The sequence below is a fragment of the Carassius gibelio genome, chromosome A5 (assembly GCF_023724105.1).
Source record: "Carassius gibelio isolate Cgi1373 ecotype wild population from Czech Republic chromosome A5, carGib1.2-hapl.c, whole genome shotgun sequence".
Classification (NCBI taxonomy): domain Eukaryota; kingdom Metazoa; phylum Chordata; class Actinopteri; order Cypriniformes; family Cyprinidae; genus Carassius; species Carassius gibelio.
Genome location: NC_068375.1, coordinates 23,901,025 through 23,918,614, shown reverse-complemented (window position 1 = coordinate 23,918,614; position 17,590 = coordinate 23,901,025). Strand labels below are relative to the sequence as shown.

Genomic DNA, 17,590 nt, shown 5'->3' with positions numbered 1-17,590 from the left:
ATCGTTGTGGCGCGGCTGACACAGAAGGGCATAGGCATATTCGCGAACAAAAAGTATTCTCGTCTCTTCATAATGTCACGGTTGAACTACTGATGATGGACTATTCTGACGATGATCTGATCTTAAGCATCCCGGTTTTCATCCAAAATATTTTAAATTGTGTTCTGAAGACGAACAAAGCTTTTACGAGTTTGGAACGACATGGGGGTACGTGGAATACCAAAAAGTCACTTTTGGGTGGAATATCCCTTTAATGCTTGAGATCTGAAATTCTGTTTGTGAAGAACTCAATCCTTGCTCAATAGTTAACAAACCTACACACCTGGGAATCATTTTTGAAAGATTGGCTGCTGATGTTTGGGAGTTTTTCCAGATGAAAGTTAATGGAAGCAGATTCTCTTTGACCAGGTTTATAAAAACATCTAGAGAGGATCTTTCCTCAACATGAGCGTCTGCTTTCCAAGGCAGTCAACTGCCATCAGTTTCATCCAATAAGCACAAGCTTCTTATGTAACTTTGTTGTTTTCCAATTCTAAAGAATAATTGTATAACAATATTTTATTTTACACTATAGTATCATTCTATAGTGTATAGACAGTGACACTATTATTTATAGTGCTGTAGTGATAATGGACAGGCTTTTTACTGAATCCCATGAAACTGCATACATTTTTGGGATATTGTTCCACAGAGCCTTCTAGTGCACAGTTTGGTAAGGAAGTTAGTTATGATTAGACAGACACACTGGGCTTTGTGTGCAGCTCCACCTCCAGGTTTAATAGGCCCCATGGTGCTACAAGTGTTAAATCTAAGCCCAGTAAGCCCAGTGGTGCAACTTTCCTTCTGGGTATTGTGGGTTTTATAGTGCTTGTTCCACCTCTGGGCTCTGTGGCCTCATGGTGTAGTTCTCTGGGTTCAGTGAGTCCTGTGGCGCAGCTCTGCCTTGGGTTCAATGAGTCCTGATGTACAGCTCCACCTCTGGGCCTTATTGTGCAGCTCCACCTCCGGGCTCATTGAGCCATGACCAATTTAAAATGTAGGGTAAGTTTTTCCATGAAAAATGACCCACATTTCCGTCTGTTCTGCACACAGTTAGTTTATGGCTTCAGAAGATTATGGTACCCAAGTTCATTTTTGTACAGTTTGACATCGGTGGTCTCTATGAAATCTTGTTGTATGGCAAAGAACTGCATAAATGTTAATAATCAAAAAAAAAAAAGAAAAAAAAAAAGAAAAGATCAGTATCGTTCTACAAATATCAGAAAAATATTTCTTTCTTTCCTTCTTTCTTTCTTTTTTTTCTTTCTTTCTTTCTTTCTTTCTTTCTCCCTCTCTTTTGAGTCAATGCTGACAGAAACGTAGCTCGTAAGTGTTACTGTAAAAAATATTGAAGACTTTTTTTTAAGTTACTGTGAGTAGAAGTCATCTGCATTTATGTTGCGCGTTGAATGTCAGAGGTGTAGTTCATGTGCTGGTCACTAGGTGGCAGCGCTATTTCATCTGTGGTCGACAGAACGACGTGCTTGCTCGAGCACAAACAACTCAAAATATCGCCAAAAACTAAATCGTCTGTAAACATCTGGATGCCGAGGATCTGAAGGAGCATGTGCAGGTCTTTTCAGAGTTGCATATCTTTTTGAACGGCTCTGTTCTGGTTGTATTAATGCATGTGAAACTGAGTTTTTTAGTCTTAACACAATATAGGCCTAAGCAGATAATAAATTGAGACGACACAGCAAGCGAAAGTGATTTTATCCAAAGGATGAGAGGAGACAGTTTTTCTGAAAGGAACACACGCCAATTGGGGAGTAGCATTTATGATTAGGCTATGTTTATGTGTCTCTTTTATTTATTTATTTTTGTAATGAAAGTTTCTAAGATTATACTGTGTGTGTGTGTGTGTGTGTGTGTGTGTGTGTGTGTGTGTGTGTGTGTGTGTGTGTGTGTGTGAAAGATGATAAGTTGTAAACATTGCTGCTTTCATTCTCTCTCATAACCGGACTTGATTACATGAGCCAACTGAGAGAAAAACATCCTCTGATTGCTGCTGCCTTCCATCATAAACAGGAAAGACAGTCTAGATCTTGTATTGAAATGGATATGTTACTCAGCTAAACACCACTGTATTCAGATTACGCTAAATGACCTTTACAGCGTTCTTCTCTATCAAATGACTGAACATCATAGCTGAAAGTGGCACCGGTGGCATCAAAACATAAAGAGTTGATTCATCATAGTCTCGGTTTCAGTGTCTGTCTGTCTGAATATCTCTTCTAAAAATAATCCTCGTTTGTCTGACATTTGCAGTGATGTTGACCTTTCATCTCACCACACTCCTCTCTCAGACTGCCCTCCTCTTTTCCATTTTCAGGAAAACCATCCAATCTCATCTTCATCATCTGCATTTTTGGCCCTGTTCTTCGTTTCAAAAGTATATACGCAAAAGCACACATACTTGGACTGAACTTATGTTTTTGCCATTCGTTGGCAGTATTTTTGAGGTTGAGATGAAAAGGTTGGTTTTATTATAATTTTTTATTATATATAATTTTAGAATTTTCCATATGTGGGTTACAAAAAAGATATCAAGAAGATGATTAAATGTCAAAGAAATGTAATTGATTAAATTTATTCTGATTTTTTTTTTTTTTTTTTTTAGATTATTAAGAAGGATGATTGTATGACACTTCTGAAGAATTTGTGAAGGTCCTTTAGATCATATTTCTCATCGTCTCTCATGTTATTAAGATCACATTCCATCTCTCAGTCCTTCTGTTCACCTTCACCTCTCTCTATCTGTTTCATACTCAGATGTAATGATTAGACATTCATGTTAAGTCTATTAGAAGTCAATGTGTTATACACCAACACAGCTTATGTTCCTTTATATAGAATCACTGTTGACTAAAAAAGCACAGCATCTTCATCTCTATGACCTTCACCTAAAGGGAATGACTTTTTACAGCTTCTTTAGAGCTCACACTGTTAAGAGCATCAACAGTACAGACGGAGAATGCTTGTTTGAACTTATACATTTACATGTTGTAACATTTTATGAGTAAATTCTAATAATATTTATCTGATTTAATATAACAACATGCTTTAACTAGTCAACATATACGTGTTTTTCCTTGTTTCAGAGTCTTTTCAAAGGCTCTCTGGTTTTTGCCTAGTAATCAAGGATCTGAGCTGGAAACACAAAGGTCAAAGTTTGACCCCTGGCATGGATGACACCATTATGCAACTCCGTTAACCCAGCGTTGCTCCTGGAGCCTGCCTGACAATTGAGGTATTATAAGGCACTTTAGACAGAAAGCAGCTATTAAATGAAAAGTAGTCAACTCCTCTCTTCAATCTTCTTGTCAGTTTTTGTCTTCTTCAGAACTTAATATTAGCTCCGATCTCACTGCAATTGATTTCGTTGTCTACCCAGTAGAGTATCTTCTGTTGGCCATATTATATCCTCCCTCCCTTTGATCATATTTTACCCATTTGAGAGAATGAAATGTGAGTCACTGCTGACACTGCAGATCAATCCTCCTGAAATACAATGAAGGAGAGATACTAAAAATGGATGATGGAAGCTGCATCTCTGTGTGTGTTCTTGTGAATCGTGAAAATAATATAGCATAATCTTTGCAGTATGAGAAGCCATAAATAAATAACATCAGAGCAGAACTTACTGTTAATTTAGGACTTGTTCTAAACTGTACAACGCACATGGTATCAATCTGTACCACAGTGGTCAATATTAGAGATCTTTATTTATTTATTTACAATGTTGGATATTTCATTGCACATACTCATTAAACTCTTAAAACATAAAACACTAATAATTTAACTCAAGCAAATTAGATTTTTAGCTCTTCTCAGTATGAAAACAGTATAGAAATCTTTATTTTAATGGTTATGGGCAATAACATACTGGCTTACTGGTTTGACCAGAAGAAGCCCTCTCTCTGTGAGTCTGAGGTTAAAGGCCATTCCCTTTTGCCCTCCCTATGAATTTTCTTCAGATTGTGATAAAGCCTACTGAATCTCAGAAGCTGTGGGTTACCTTGCATTTTATTTCTTGCCTTCGAGGACATTGTTATTAATGTTGAAACAGTGACCCAGGAGCTAATTCTGTACCTTACAGTGTGCCAGATTTATAACAAGGGTCTCCATGACTGTATAATTCATTTTTATTATATAGAGTTTTTGGCATAGTTGAAATCAGGACACGGTGGTACCTGAAACATCAGTTTCAGAGTGGATAAAGCTTCATAATCCATGACAAATGGAGGAGGGCAGACCAAGAAGACCTTACTGGCCCCAGTTGTCCATTCAAAACACCTGTAAAACCCCCTCTTTGTTGAAGAGCAGTGAAAGATGCACACATTCTCATTCTTCTGCTTTGATTTCCCAGAATGAGTTCCAGAAGAAGAGATGTTGCCTCGAGGGTTTTTGGCCTCAGCAGTCTATAGGCCATGGAAATGGAAAACGTCTGTTTGCAGCGACCAGAGGCTTTCGCTTAAGAGATTGATGCACCTTGAAATTCTCTGTCAGTCTTGTCATGAACATATGCATTAGTGTGCATCCTGGTTTTTCTTCTTCTTTTTTTTTTTGTGCTCACACGGCAGCTTTCTTCTGTCTGGATCTGATTTTAACATGCCAGTTTTACTTTTATGCATTTGCCAGATCCTCTTATCCAAATAGACTTAAATTGCATTCAGGGTACACAAGTTATCAGTTCATGCGTTCCCTGGAAATTGAACCAATGTTCTGTAGCAGCGCGCTTTATTGTTTGAACTACAGGAAAGGCAAGCTGGAATTGTAAAGCTTCACCGGCTTCATACTTTGTGGTTCTTGCTTTCCAATTGCAAATTAAGGTGAGACATTCAACATTGAGATCCATTGAGATGAGAGCAGTGAATCACTGTGAAAGAATTATGGCTTTCTGCTCAGTAGGCTGCCTAAAAAGAACAAAGGTCTCTCCGAGTTCACACACTTTCTCAGACAATTGGCCCATAAGCCAGTGCGCATTGTTATGCAGCATAAGGTTATAATGTTTTGCATTTCCTACAGCAAGACTGAAGAGAAGTTGAGAAGTGATGTTATGGGCTGGAAATTTTATGAGCCATGTCACGGTATCCATGGTGTCTTTTATTTCCTCGCTCATTTTGGCACACTACACTGATTTATCAATAATGCAGTGAAATGCTGTTAGCACTGGGAGTGCAGCAGTTAGTCTGCTTAACAGACCCTTGTACTGTCCACCCACAGAGCTCCATCAATAACAGCCATGCCTTTTCCAAGGCTAAGTGATTTATTTAATTTATCTTTTAAATTCTCACTATAATGTCGTACAAACCTCCATAAGAATTGACTTCTATAGAACACGAAGATGTTTTGCAGAATGTACAAGCTGCTTTTTTCCATAAAGTGGAGTAAACTGTAACCAGTGGCAAACAAGTTACAAAAACACAATAAATGCAGTCTATAAGACTTTTTTTTGTAGTCTTATAAATTCATACTATATCTTTGGAAACTCGACTCAAATCTGAAGTTATTGTTTGCCAAAAATGTTATTCTCCGCCATAGTTCTGAAATTGTATATCACCGTTGAAAGGAAGATTTTTTATTTTTATAATATTTTATTCAGCAAGGATGCATTGCTGATATGTTGAAAATGATCAAAAGTGACAGTAAAGACTTGATATTAGAGGTCGACCGATATATCGCTCGGCCGATATATCGGGCCGATATTTGTCATTTTTTAATATATTGGCATGGCCGATATCCGTGTTTAGTAGCGCCGATTTAAAGTCAGGCACGTCGGCGGGCAGCCCCGTGTTATTGGCGCGGTGGAAAGTGCTGCTGCAGCCACTGCATGTGAAGCACCCTGAGTCAAAACTTTTGGAAGATTCAACAACAGACCTGCGAGATAAAGGTAGTCAAAGAATTTCACTCTGTAAATGGGGTGGAGAAGTTGTCAGCTCTTACAAACACTGCAGCGTGATTGAGGGCTCCGTTACTCCGCCCCGCTCACAGACAGCACCGCGCTCTGAGAGACAGCAGTCCTGGAGCTGCCCAGAACGGTGAATGACATTAGTTCGGAAGCATGGTTTGATGCAGACAATAACCAGTTTTCCATCCAACTCATTTGTATTTAGGGATGTCAATATTTGATAATTTCCATGATCGATCGTCGTTTAAATTAACGATCAAGTAATATGCTGCAAAATGCGTCTGCAGCGGTATTATTATTATGTGCAAAAGCCACTTGGAAAAAAAGCTTTCTCACCTGAATTAAAGGGGTTTTAGTATTAATAAAATGCTAGTAGCAGGACTGTAAAATGAATAAATGTGATTATGATCGTTTGATAAAATGAAGAGAGCGCGCCATACGTTTGAGATCATTTTACTTTGCTGAATGTTTTCTGTCAAGGAGACCGCTGAATGCGCCTCTTTAAATGGTTTCGTGGTGCTCGTTGTTGTATTTTGAAACGCAACTGCAATGTTTTCAAATGACACTATAGTAGTGGTGCAACGGATCATCATTGATCCGTGATCCGTTCAAATCAATATCTTCAGTTCGGCATACGCGTGACCCGCGGATTGATTTATGAAAAAAAAAAAAAAAAAAAAAAGTTGCGCATGTTCAGTCCACACTCAGTGATAATGCCGAGCGGAGGAGCTTGAACGCCCCGCGCATTTTGGCTTCCCTGTCAGATATAATGATGAAGGAAAGAGGTTAGAGTGAAAAGATTGTGCCAGATCTTTATGAACAGGAGAAAAAAAAAGTTGTGGATAAACTATCCCGAGCATCCTCTGTTGCGCTCACGACAGACGGGTGGACGTCCAGGGGGTAGTGATGTGTCGTTCTTGAACGATTCGTTCATTTTGAACGAATCTTTAATGTGACTCGGGAAGAACGAGTCGTCTCGGGGAGTGATTCGTTCAGTCGCGCATGCGCATTATTCTATGGGTTCTGTTCTAGTAGTAGTAATTCACCTGTCATTCAATGCAGTCTTGAGCCGGAAAGAGAATTGATTAGTTCATAGTTCGAGTCTATCGGGTTTTTGACTCGTTCCTCAATCACGTGACAGCCCAATACGTTAAACCCAATGCAGCATGAGCCGGAAAGAGAATTGATTAGTTCATAGTTCGAGTCTGTCGGGTTTTTGACTCGTTCCTCAATCACGTGACAGCCCAATACATTAAACCCAATGCAGCATGAGCCGGAAAGAGAATTGATTAGTTCATAGTTCGAGTCTATCGGGTTTTTGACTCGTTCCTCAATCACGTGACAGCCCAATACGTTAAACCCAATGCAATTTGAGCCGGAAAGAGAATTGATTAGTTCATCTCATGAGTCTTCGGGTCGAGTCGTTCCTTAATCACGTGACAGACCCATACGCTAAAACCATAGACACTGACAGTAAAAGAATGCAGATAATTGAATAGTTCATCTTTCGGTTCTTCGGGTTTTTCGTTCTTTTGTACTGTGTGACAACATTGGCTAGAGTAATTAGTTCATTTACAACTTTCCTTACAAAATGGGTGCGTAGTACTTATTTATTATTAGTATTATTTACTCTTACAGTAACGTCATGCATTTCTGGTTTCAAATTGTTGTTTTTAATTTCTGTCATGGTGGTACTTTTCCATAACACTGAATGTGGAAATAAATAGTTGGTTATGCTTAAAATGTTGATCTTTTTTTCTGTCTGTTTGTTTTTGTTTAGTTGTGCAGTTATTAAATCAGATTGTCTGTGTAAACCATACTTTTGTAACATATGACACTTTATAAACATTAAAAACACTGTACATACTTTTGAATAGTTGTTTATTGTTTATTACAGAAAAGCTTTTTAACAAAGAGGACAACTATTCCAAAATAAATTAAAATAATAAAAATGTAAATAATTAAAAATGAAATTAAAATGAAAAGATAATAAAGCCACAGGGTCTAATAACCTTAACAAATGAACTTTAAAAGTACAATATATAAAAAAAAGAAAAACTAAATATTGCACAACAAGCTATTCCCAAAATAATTTTAAACCATTTGAATAAAAAATAAATGAAAATTAAGAGATACTAAAGCAATGGAGCCTTATAACAATAACAAATTACCTTTTAAAATCACAACAACAAAAATATTGCACAACAAGCTAGTCTTTTTCTAAATAAATAAAAATAAATAAGCTTTAAAATAAATAACACACTGTGGCTATATTTTTAGGACTTGCTTTAAGGCATGTTTACATTATTAAAAAAAACAACAAGCTCCCTGACCTTGGATGGGCTGAGTCTGTGAGTTCTTCTATCTGAGATAATCTGCCCAGTTTTAGAAAAAAAAAATTCAGATGGCACGGATGTGGCCACAATGCAAAGTCTTGTCTTTGTGACTTCAGAAAGGCTTGTGTATACTGGTGAACATCTCCTCCACCAGGCCAGAGGGTCTGATGTGCGGGGTAAGAGTGGCTCTGCAAGGTTGGCCATCATAGCATCTGAGATCTCAGAAGAGGTAGCAGAAGGCCTCAAACTTGCTACCCTTTCGTCAAAGTCTTCCCAAAACATGGCCCCTGCACTGGCAGTGAACCAGGATCTGAAACTCCTCACTCTGAGCTGGGTTAAAACTGTTAAAGCTGAAGTTATCATAACCTTAATGTCTTTAACATTTGTCTTTAACATTAATAATTCAAATTCAAAATGTTATTTGCTTTTAATGTATGTCATTATGTCCTTTTTTGAGCAATCTTCTTATACATATATTACACCAATATGTCAAGTCTGCCTAGGAAAAGCAATTATTATACCAGCAAACTCAAAATTGGAGTAAAAATGAACAAACTAGTCTATAAATACTTTTTATTGTAAGCTTGGATTATTATATTATTATATAGCCTAGTGTTTATTTACCGATAGACAGTCAAGAAGACAAATTAATCAAAATTTTATTTATAACAGGGTTTTATTTATTTATAAAATAATAACAAACCACAGATCCTCAACAAACAGTAACAAAAACACAGTGACAAATGTCAGAAATAGCGCATGGGGCTGTCACGTGATTAAGGAACGAGTCAAACTCGACCCGAAAGACTCATGAGATGAACTAATCAATTCTCTTTCCGGCTCAAGACCGCATTGGTTTCGCGTATGGGGCTGTCACGTGATTAAGGAACGAGTCAAACTCGACCCGAAAGACTCATGAGATGAACTAATCAATTCTCTTTCCGGCTCAAGACCGCGTTAGTTTTGCGTATGGGGCTGTCACGTGATTAAGGAACGAGTCAAACTCGACCCGAAAGACTCATGAGATGAACTAATCAATTCTCTTTCCGGCTCAAGACCGCGTTAGTTTTGCGTATGGGGCTGTCACGTGATTAAGGAATGACTTAAACCCGAAGACTTCTTGTCAGATAAGAGGTGAGATGAGCTAATCACAGACTGAAGACCCAGGTAAAGAATGAGTATTTTTTTCTTTATCTCATAGCATTTTATTTTTGTATTGTTTGTCGTGTGATCATCTTTGCGTAAGTACTAGATGTGTTGGGGAGGTAGCACTTAATATTTTAATAACATTTTGCTAAAATGAACGAAATGAACGAAATGACTCGAAAAAAGATTCGTTCATTTTGCTGAACGAGACTCAAAAGTCCGAGTCGGTAAAATGATCCGAACTTCCCATCACTACCAGGGGGACGGAGAGCTCTGTGACGAAAACTGCTCACTTCATTACAGCAGACTGGGAGATGAGAAGTCCTTATTATTATGTTAAAAAGAAGATATTATGCCATGTGCACTAAGTCCATACGAGGACGAGCGAGCGCGGGTTTGAATAGATGTATTTGGAGGTTATTGCTCACGTCTCGTTCTGCACATATCCAAATGTTTCCATATTCGCAATGTATCTGAATGTTAAACTATAATATTTTTTTATGTAAACTAGACGGAAAAATCATCCTCTTCACATGAGCAAAAACGTCCTTTGCATAACAGCAGAGAGGACCGGTATAGGGTGTATTTAAACTGACCAGTGTAACTTTTTAAATGTTTGGTTGACTCTACTTTATTTTAATAATGAACAGACTGCGATGTAAGTTCGAAATTAGAATGCACTTTAGATGTTCTGTGTCATTTATACCAAACACAAATGTTGCTGGTTGCTAGTGTCTTTGCAGCACCACTGTTATTTTTTTTTTTATATTTTTCAGTTTAATTGATTTTTATTTCTAAAATTGTATTTATTTAAATGTATATTTAAGTTTACATTTATGTTCCAACAAACTTGAAAAATTCTACTTGATAAATGTAAATGCTCTAAAACTTTTATGTAAATGATTGACATATATATTACCTGTTTTATATATTTAATACTTGGTCAGTTTATTAATTTGTTTGGTTAACTTTGGATACATTTTTTTTTTATTTTAATACAGCGCAGTGCACTAAATTAAGATGAATGAAGAGATGGTTCAAGTCAGTGCTCAATAAATTATGATAGGTTTAGAAAAAAATGTGTTGTGCATCCACTTATTATTAGTGTGACATTTTAGCATGCAAATCAAGGGGAAAACTCCAAGATATCGGCCCTAAAAATCGGCAGCACATATCGGCCATCGGCTGACCCTGACCTCTAAACATCGGCATCGGCTATAGAAAAACCCATATCGGTCGATCTCTACTTGATATGATATTGAAATGATATTTCGTTTTCAACATTGATCCGAAACGTTCCTTAAGCACTGTATCAGCATATTGGAAAGTTTTCTGAAGGATCAATGTGGATCATCATCATCACACACTGCAGACTGAAGGGCTGCATGCTGAAAATTCAGCTTTGCCATCAATAATAGTATTTGAAAATAGAAATGAATTACTGTTTGTGTGTGTACTGTATGTGTTTGTGTGTATCCCATGGCTTAGTGTTTATTCGAAAGTGTGTTCAGTAACTAAAAAAAGTGATATCAAACTGTAATGCATTCAACAAAACTAAAACTATCAACATAGCCAGCAGTCTGACACTGTCCTGATACAGGCCATGGGCCACCTTTTAAATAACACCACACTGTAACATCAGTTTTAGTTTCTCGACTAATCTGCGAGTCTGCTGTCTTCAGACTTACAGCCCTAACTTTCTTGCGTTAAGATCAAGTAGTCAGGGTGTTAGTGACATTATTTAGAAGACCACCTCCAATCTGCGTTCCTCTTGTATTCTTTCATTGGAAGATTACTGAGGCCAGCAGACCCGGTTGCTCTGCTCCAGCTCACTTGTTTTGACCTCCGCATTTCAGACAACAATGCCATCCAATACAGTTAAATCTGGGACATGGTGGTCCCATCTAATTATGAGCCTGGTTCTCTCATGGTCCACCTCAACTAATCACAGAATTACTCAAAATTATAGTTTGAGCCAAATTTCCATGGGAACCATCAACAGTTAATTTAAGTTTTAAATAATTAAAAACAAATAATATTTCCAGCTCACAAATCAAATTGAATTCTATTTAGTGAATAGTATAAATAAATGGGGTTTAATTCGATTAATTCATTAAATCATTGTTTTTATTTTTAATTTGATAGTCCCAATCACATCTGCCTTAGATAATAAATTCATGAACTCAACTGTCATCTATCCATTTTCAGACATGGGTCACAAAAGCTTTTAAAAACAGTTTGACTGAACTTTGCTGTTCTAGTAAATCTATATTCCAGTCATTCACATTGCTTTGAAGCATAAACCACAGCCACAGAATTGGACACCCCACAACTTCACACAACTCTTTAGGAGGCTCTTCAGTTACATTTCAACTTGTACATCTTTAATAACAGACAAGCTCAGCGGGACCTCATTTAATAAAACCCACCGCTACCAGAATCCCGCCTAAGCATTTGCTCTCGCTGTACTATTACACTCCAAAATCTGTCTGCTGAGGTCTTCGCCAGATCATGATTTCAACCTCTGTAGTGTCATGATGTGCAGCCGAGCGTTCAGCAAAGCTCATTTCATTTGGTTGTCTTTCACAAACAAATTTGCTCCAGTCCATCTCTACTGAACAGATCCCAGATGGGAGTCAAGTCAGTGAAATTATTTTTACCATACAGCAGCCCATCTAAAATCAAATTACATCAGATGTTACACTGGAGGATTCGCCAGCTGCGTTCGTTTGCACTATGGGTCTATGTCCGTGTATACTGTATGTGTTTTGTGTGACATGCGCATGCATACATTGTGTTTCCTTACAGTGATTTGATGAATTCAGACAGAAAATGGTGGGCACAATGAACATCTCAGTGCCTGCAGAGAACTATGGCGCCACAGGATGCCACCGTCTGTCTGCTGCTGTTGTGTTTGAGTGTGTGTGTGTGAAAGGGCACCTTGTTTTGGTGAATAATTAAAATCCTTGTTAATCAGCTCATCATTGGCTGCACAGTGAGTGAACAGGCATCCAACCATGATATAATTATTCACACACACACACACACACACACAAATGGGTGTACACACATGGTAACCAGCACGTTTAATTGAATGATCATCGGTTTCCTACTCCCTGGGTTCAACAATCACGCTATTGTTCAAATCGACACACACACATTTTTTGGGAATTGATCTGATGACCTGGGTTGCACGGAGAGGTCATTACAGATTCTTCATCATTTTTAATCTTGTGTGGATTTTCATTGGAAGAACCTGAGGGCCGAAACATAAAACCTGAATATTGAAACGTCTCGGGTCTCAAGCAAAAAGTCTCTTTTATTATTACGAAAGCTGTCACGGAAGCATAATAATGTTGTTGCGGTGTCTGTCTCAGTTTATGTTTGGTGCTTAAGCATCCGTAGATAAGAAACTCTTCATTCTCTTCAAGATGAAAGCGCTTACCGTTCAGGACTGTTTTCATGCTCTTGCTTATGAAGAAAAACAGCCGCTGGCATATTATGAGGGTTGGTTTATTTGTTTATTCTGCTAGCGATCTTTTATTATTGCTGAGAAATGAAACTGTTTTCATAAAGATTAACATTAGGTTTAAATTAAGGTTGAATGTTTTTAGGATCCTCCCTGAATGAGTAGCAAGCGGCTGTAGTTGAGATCAATGGTCCCTTGTGTATGTCATTTTGTATCTATGCATGTTGATTTATTTTAGTAGGCTGTTAGTTTTTGAAACTGGAGAATAACCATTGAGAGGCAGTCTTTACTAAATTAAAACTCTTTTGAACCAATTAAAAGAGGGAACTCGAGTGCTTTGAATGTTTCGGTTCGATATGAGTGCTGGATCTTTCTCTGCTTTGGGAGATGGGAATCGTCTCAGCACGATATATGATGATCAGATGCTTTGAGCTTCTGTTCCTGATGTGGGTATTGAGTTGAATAAAGGGAAAAATCAATGCATATGAGCAAATCAATGCGGGACCGGGTGTCAAATAAGCTGTAACTGATCTGAACATGTTAAATTGAGATTGCTGTGGGGAGAAAGTGGGTGGTATGGTGGTGGTGGGGGGGGGGGTGTTCAAGATGCAGTTTCTGTTATTAGTGTTCATTTTGAATCAGTGTCTGTGTTACTGTCTGTTCTCTGTCCGATGCTGATAATCTGATCAGTAATGTAATGTAATGATCTGTAATGGCTGATATTAAAATGTATACTATTTAGTCTCAATTAAAAATGCAACACTAAAAACTAAAATCTATTGTTTTGACATCAAAGTGAATCGAGCTAAACTTTTCAAGACCTCCTTTCGAGTTAATTAATTAAATTAATTAAATGGGTTATTGGATGCCTGTTTTCCACAAGTTGAAATGATTCTTTATGGGTCTTAATGAAAAGTCTGTAACATACTTGGGTTAAAATTTCTCAATGGTGGGGCAAAAAACACAATTTTAAACCTGTCAAAATCTGCTCTGTTTTCAGCACGCTGTTCTAGTCCATGTTGCTTTAAATGCTAATGAGCTCTGCTGACCCCGCCCCTCTCTTTTGTGGGGTGACAAGCAGACTGTAAACTTCAGCTGTGAAATTTGCTAACTATCACATTATAAGGAAAAGCAATTTGCAAAGATTCCTAAAAAAACCCTTATACTCAGTTCTTCTTTAGATGAAGCTGGATCGCTATCTTAGAACTTAAATGCATTTAGGCAAATCGGTGCATTTCCTTCCAAAACTAAAGTCATGTTAATCCTCTGCGTCTTCAGAGGCTCAGATGTCGGGAGTAAATGACGGCTGTTTTGTTCATTATTCCATCCAACAACAGAACACCTCAATCGCTTAATCTGAGGAATTCTTGTCTTTCCCTGCACATGAGTCGACACAATGGCAGACAGCTCACAGCTCTCTAAGGGCGGGTCTGAGGTAAGAAGGCCTTGTCAATCAACCATTGTGGGAGGGGCCTGTGCAAAACTATGCCATTCTGACAGGAATCTCAGAACAGCCCAATTTGAGAAAGGGATTTAAGAAAAAAAGACACTGGGTAGGTATTTTATCATAATAGGGTGGATGTGCACACACGTCCAACACATATTTATGTTCAAACAACAACAAAAGTGAATTTTGCATCCGATTACCCCTTTAAGCGAAGCAAATTTTTGTATATGTGTGTGTGAGTGAATGTGTTTGTGCTGAGTGAATTGAGCGCCATAGCCCAACCTGAGAAAACATTCAGTTAGATTTACAAAATTCCAGCATTAATAAAAGAGAATCTGACATTCACAGAGCCGCCCACCCTTCTCCCTTCCTCACTTCTGTACTCCTACTCTCAGTATTGTGTGCACTAATAATAGGCATTAAAATGAGTTTCTGATGCCTGTCTTCCAAATGCCACGCTGCGGCTGAGCGATCACTCAACAGAAACGATTAGATGATTAGACCATCCTCTTGCTGTGTGAATGCACACACCAGCACACACATATATTGATCTTCTGCTTGATCACTGTACAGTAAATAAAATGTACCTCTTGGTGACATCACTCTTAAGTAATAACGATACTGTCACCTGCCTCAACACTGGCATTTCATGCATTAGCGGACTATCCCATTCCTAGAGATGGCATGGAAGATATCTAAAGGATATTTCAGAGAACGTGCTCCCATCTGTTGTGGAGGAGAGACGTGTGCCTTGCAGTGAGGGATCAAACCATTAGGGGGCAGTGCAAGAATGTTTCAGTTTGATAATGGGCTGAAGTGGCCCTCATGGTTAAGACTTATCTGGGATCTTTTTTACTTCATGGGAAGTGTAGACATAAAGCCAAATACTTGTGCCTTTTAGTGTGAAAAAATTAAATTTTCCTACAGTGTTTTCTTCCTTTTTTTTTCTATGAGTTTAGGCCGAGCTGTTTGTTTGTTGCTCTGTGTGGAAGAATTGCTTTTATAAAATGTTGAAACAAATGTTTGCTGTGTGTTTTGGTCTGTAGCATGTAGGTGATTCCTGGATGTTTTTTTCTGGTTTCAAGGTGAGGCAAGTTTGATCTCTTGTGGTTCTACTCCAGTTTCGAAAGCAGAGGACATTCTGGATCTTCAGTATTATGTCAGGCAAGTCTGGAATTAAAATCCATTCTTTGGCTTGGTCTCCCCAAACCCCCACCTCAACCCATCTCTCTCTAGGTTGCACCGTCAGCCCTTTTGTTCTCATTGTAATGCGTTGGCGTGGAAACGATGCTTTCTGACACCTGGCCCACATGAGCCAGGCCCTGTGTAATAGACCTCATCACCACCAATCAGATCAGCTCTCACACAAATCACAACCAATCAGATCACTAGCCTTGCAGACACAGCCGACGCCACAGCGACCGACCACCGACCTAGTTGTGCTCTTAAAGGAACAATACACACTCATCTACAAAACCCTGCACCCACGAACACAGAGGACTGTTCAGTGAATCCTTCATATGTAAATGATGTATTTTTTCATTTGTTGATTGTTTAAATTGATTTCATTCAAAAGAATCAATATTTTCATTATAAATCATTTAGCTTCCAAAATATTTAGGTCTCCAAACTCAAAACACATTACTTCAGGATCCAATTTCAATAATTCATTTGATTGATATATCATGTCATTCTATCATATCTTTTTAATATTTAAGCTGTAAAAATAGATACATCTAGTGCAAAATAACATAAGTAATGACAAATCTAATATGTAACAAAAAATAAAGCTTTTGTGGACATTTAGATGGTCTCTATTGATCACTGTGATTATGAATGAGTTAACTTGAATTGTATTTTTGTTTATTTGTTGAACATATTTGTATGTTGTGTGTGTGGTCAGGAAGTGTGTTTTTCAGCACACTGTGGTCCCCTGTGATCAATTTTCAGCGTTAAAATACGTGCAAATATGGTGCCATATTAGAATGTACACAGGAGAGTTTTTTTCACACCTTACCTCCTCCCGTTGGGTGCTTTTTATGTCAATATGAAAAACAGATGAGAAAACCAGCAACGGTGCATATTTCATATTTGTGACATTTAAATACTCTAACTTTACTAAAGCTTAGAAGGTGCATTTGTGTACAACATATACTAGGATGTCATCTGACATATTTCAGCCTAATGCTTCTTGCTGCTTAATTTCTTCAAGACCCGTTCTCTCTCTCCATCAGATCCACACAGGCCATTAATGTTCTCCGAAAACACAAACACAAGAGCATAGTCCCTTAGAGGAATGCATCACACGTATTACCTGTGCTGAATATTAAGTGTGAATTTTTGCTTTCTCATTGGAGCCGAGGAGGTGGCACTGTTTAGACTGTAAATGTTTCATTTCAGGTTATTATAGTCTCACAGAGAATACTGATGAGTGTGTGTGTGTGTGTTTAAAATAGAGTAAGAGGTGGCCATAATATAGCTTTGTGTGTGAATCCGATATCAATCCAAAGTGAGTGAGTGGATTTTCTTTGAATCATATAGTTATTATTATTTTAAATGTAATGGTCCCAGTGCTAGTGTATTGACTTGATTTGACTGTTTTGTGTGTGTAAGCACATGTGTAAGTAAGAAAAAGTACGTTGCTGTGAAAGTAACAAAAGATGTCTCTTAGATCTCTTATGAAATTCAATACATGCAGTTGAGATTGAGTTTCAGTTGATCCATATCTGTCTCTTCTCTCACAGTGAGAGGTTTGTATGCTCACATCTGAACATCATTTCTCTCTCTTTCTGTGTTTCTCTTTGGAACACATGTTTTCCACTCAATCTTTGACCCAGATGATGTTGGGTCTGCTGGGACTAGGCACTCTTCATGGAATCGCTGTATTAAGGACAGACTGGGGAAACAGAATTTTATATACTGTAGAGTCATGTATTCATATACAATAGCTACTGAATCGAGCCTGTAGTCTGAAATCTTTGTATTTAATGTGTTTATGTTCTCAGTTTGAACATCTGGCACATGATACATTTTTAATAAAACATAATAATATTTAAAGATGTGTGCGGAATATTAATTGTGTCAACAGTATAGTTGGCGAATTATCTGGAGCACACATCAAAGCCGTAATAATATATAAACATACTTTTCATGACTGTTGTGAACACTTAAAAACACGTTTTCACAAAAGGCAACCTCAAGTTTGTTTTCGTGTTTTGCTTTATAGTTCACTTGGTTCAAAT

General features: G+C 37.8%; 1 long non-coding RNA gene across 3 annotated transcripts in view; it reads left to right on the top strand.

Annotated features, from left to right (window-relative positions):
* Positions 1-1,472: 1,472 nt before the first annotated feature.
* Positions 1,473-17,590, top strand: part of LOC128005297 (uncharacterized) — a 29,576-nt gene continuing 13,458 nt past the window's right edge. The window contains exons 1-5 of one of the 3 annotated variants that reach the window (XR_008177970.1): positions 1,473-1,612; positions 2,372-2,515; positions 2,660-2,706; positions 3,141-3,289; positions 4,409-5,696. This is a non-coding gene — a long non-coding RNA (uncharacterized LOC128005297). Of the gene's footprint in view, positions 1,613-2,371; positions 2,516-2,659; positions 2,707-3,140; positions 3,290-4,408; positions 5,697-17,590 lie in introns of those variants that run through there. The other 2 variants (XR_008177958.1, XR_008177964.1) reach the window with 2 other exon arrangements.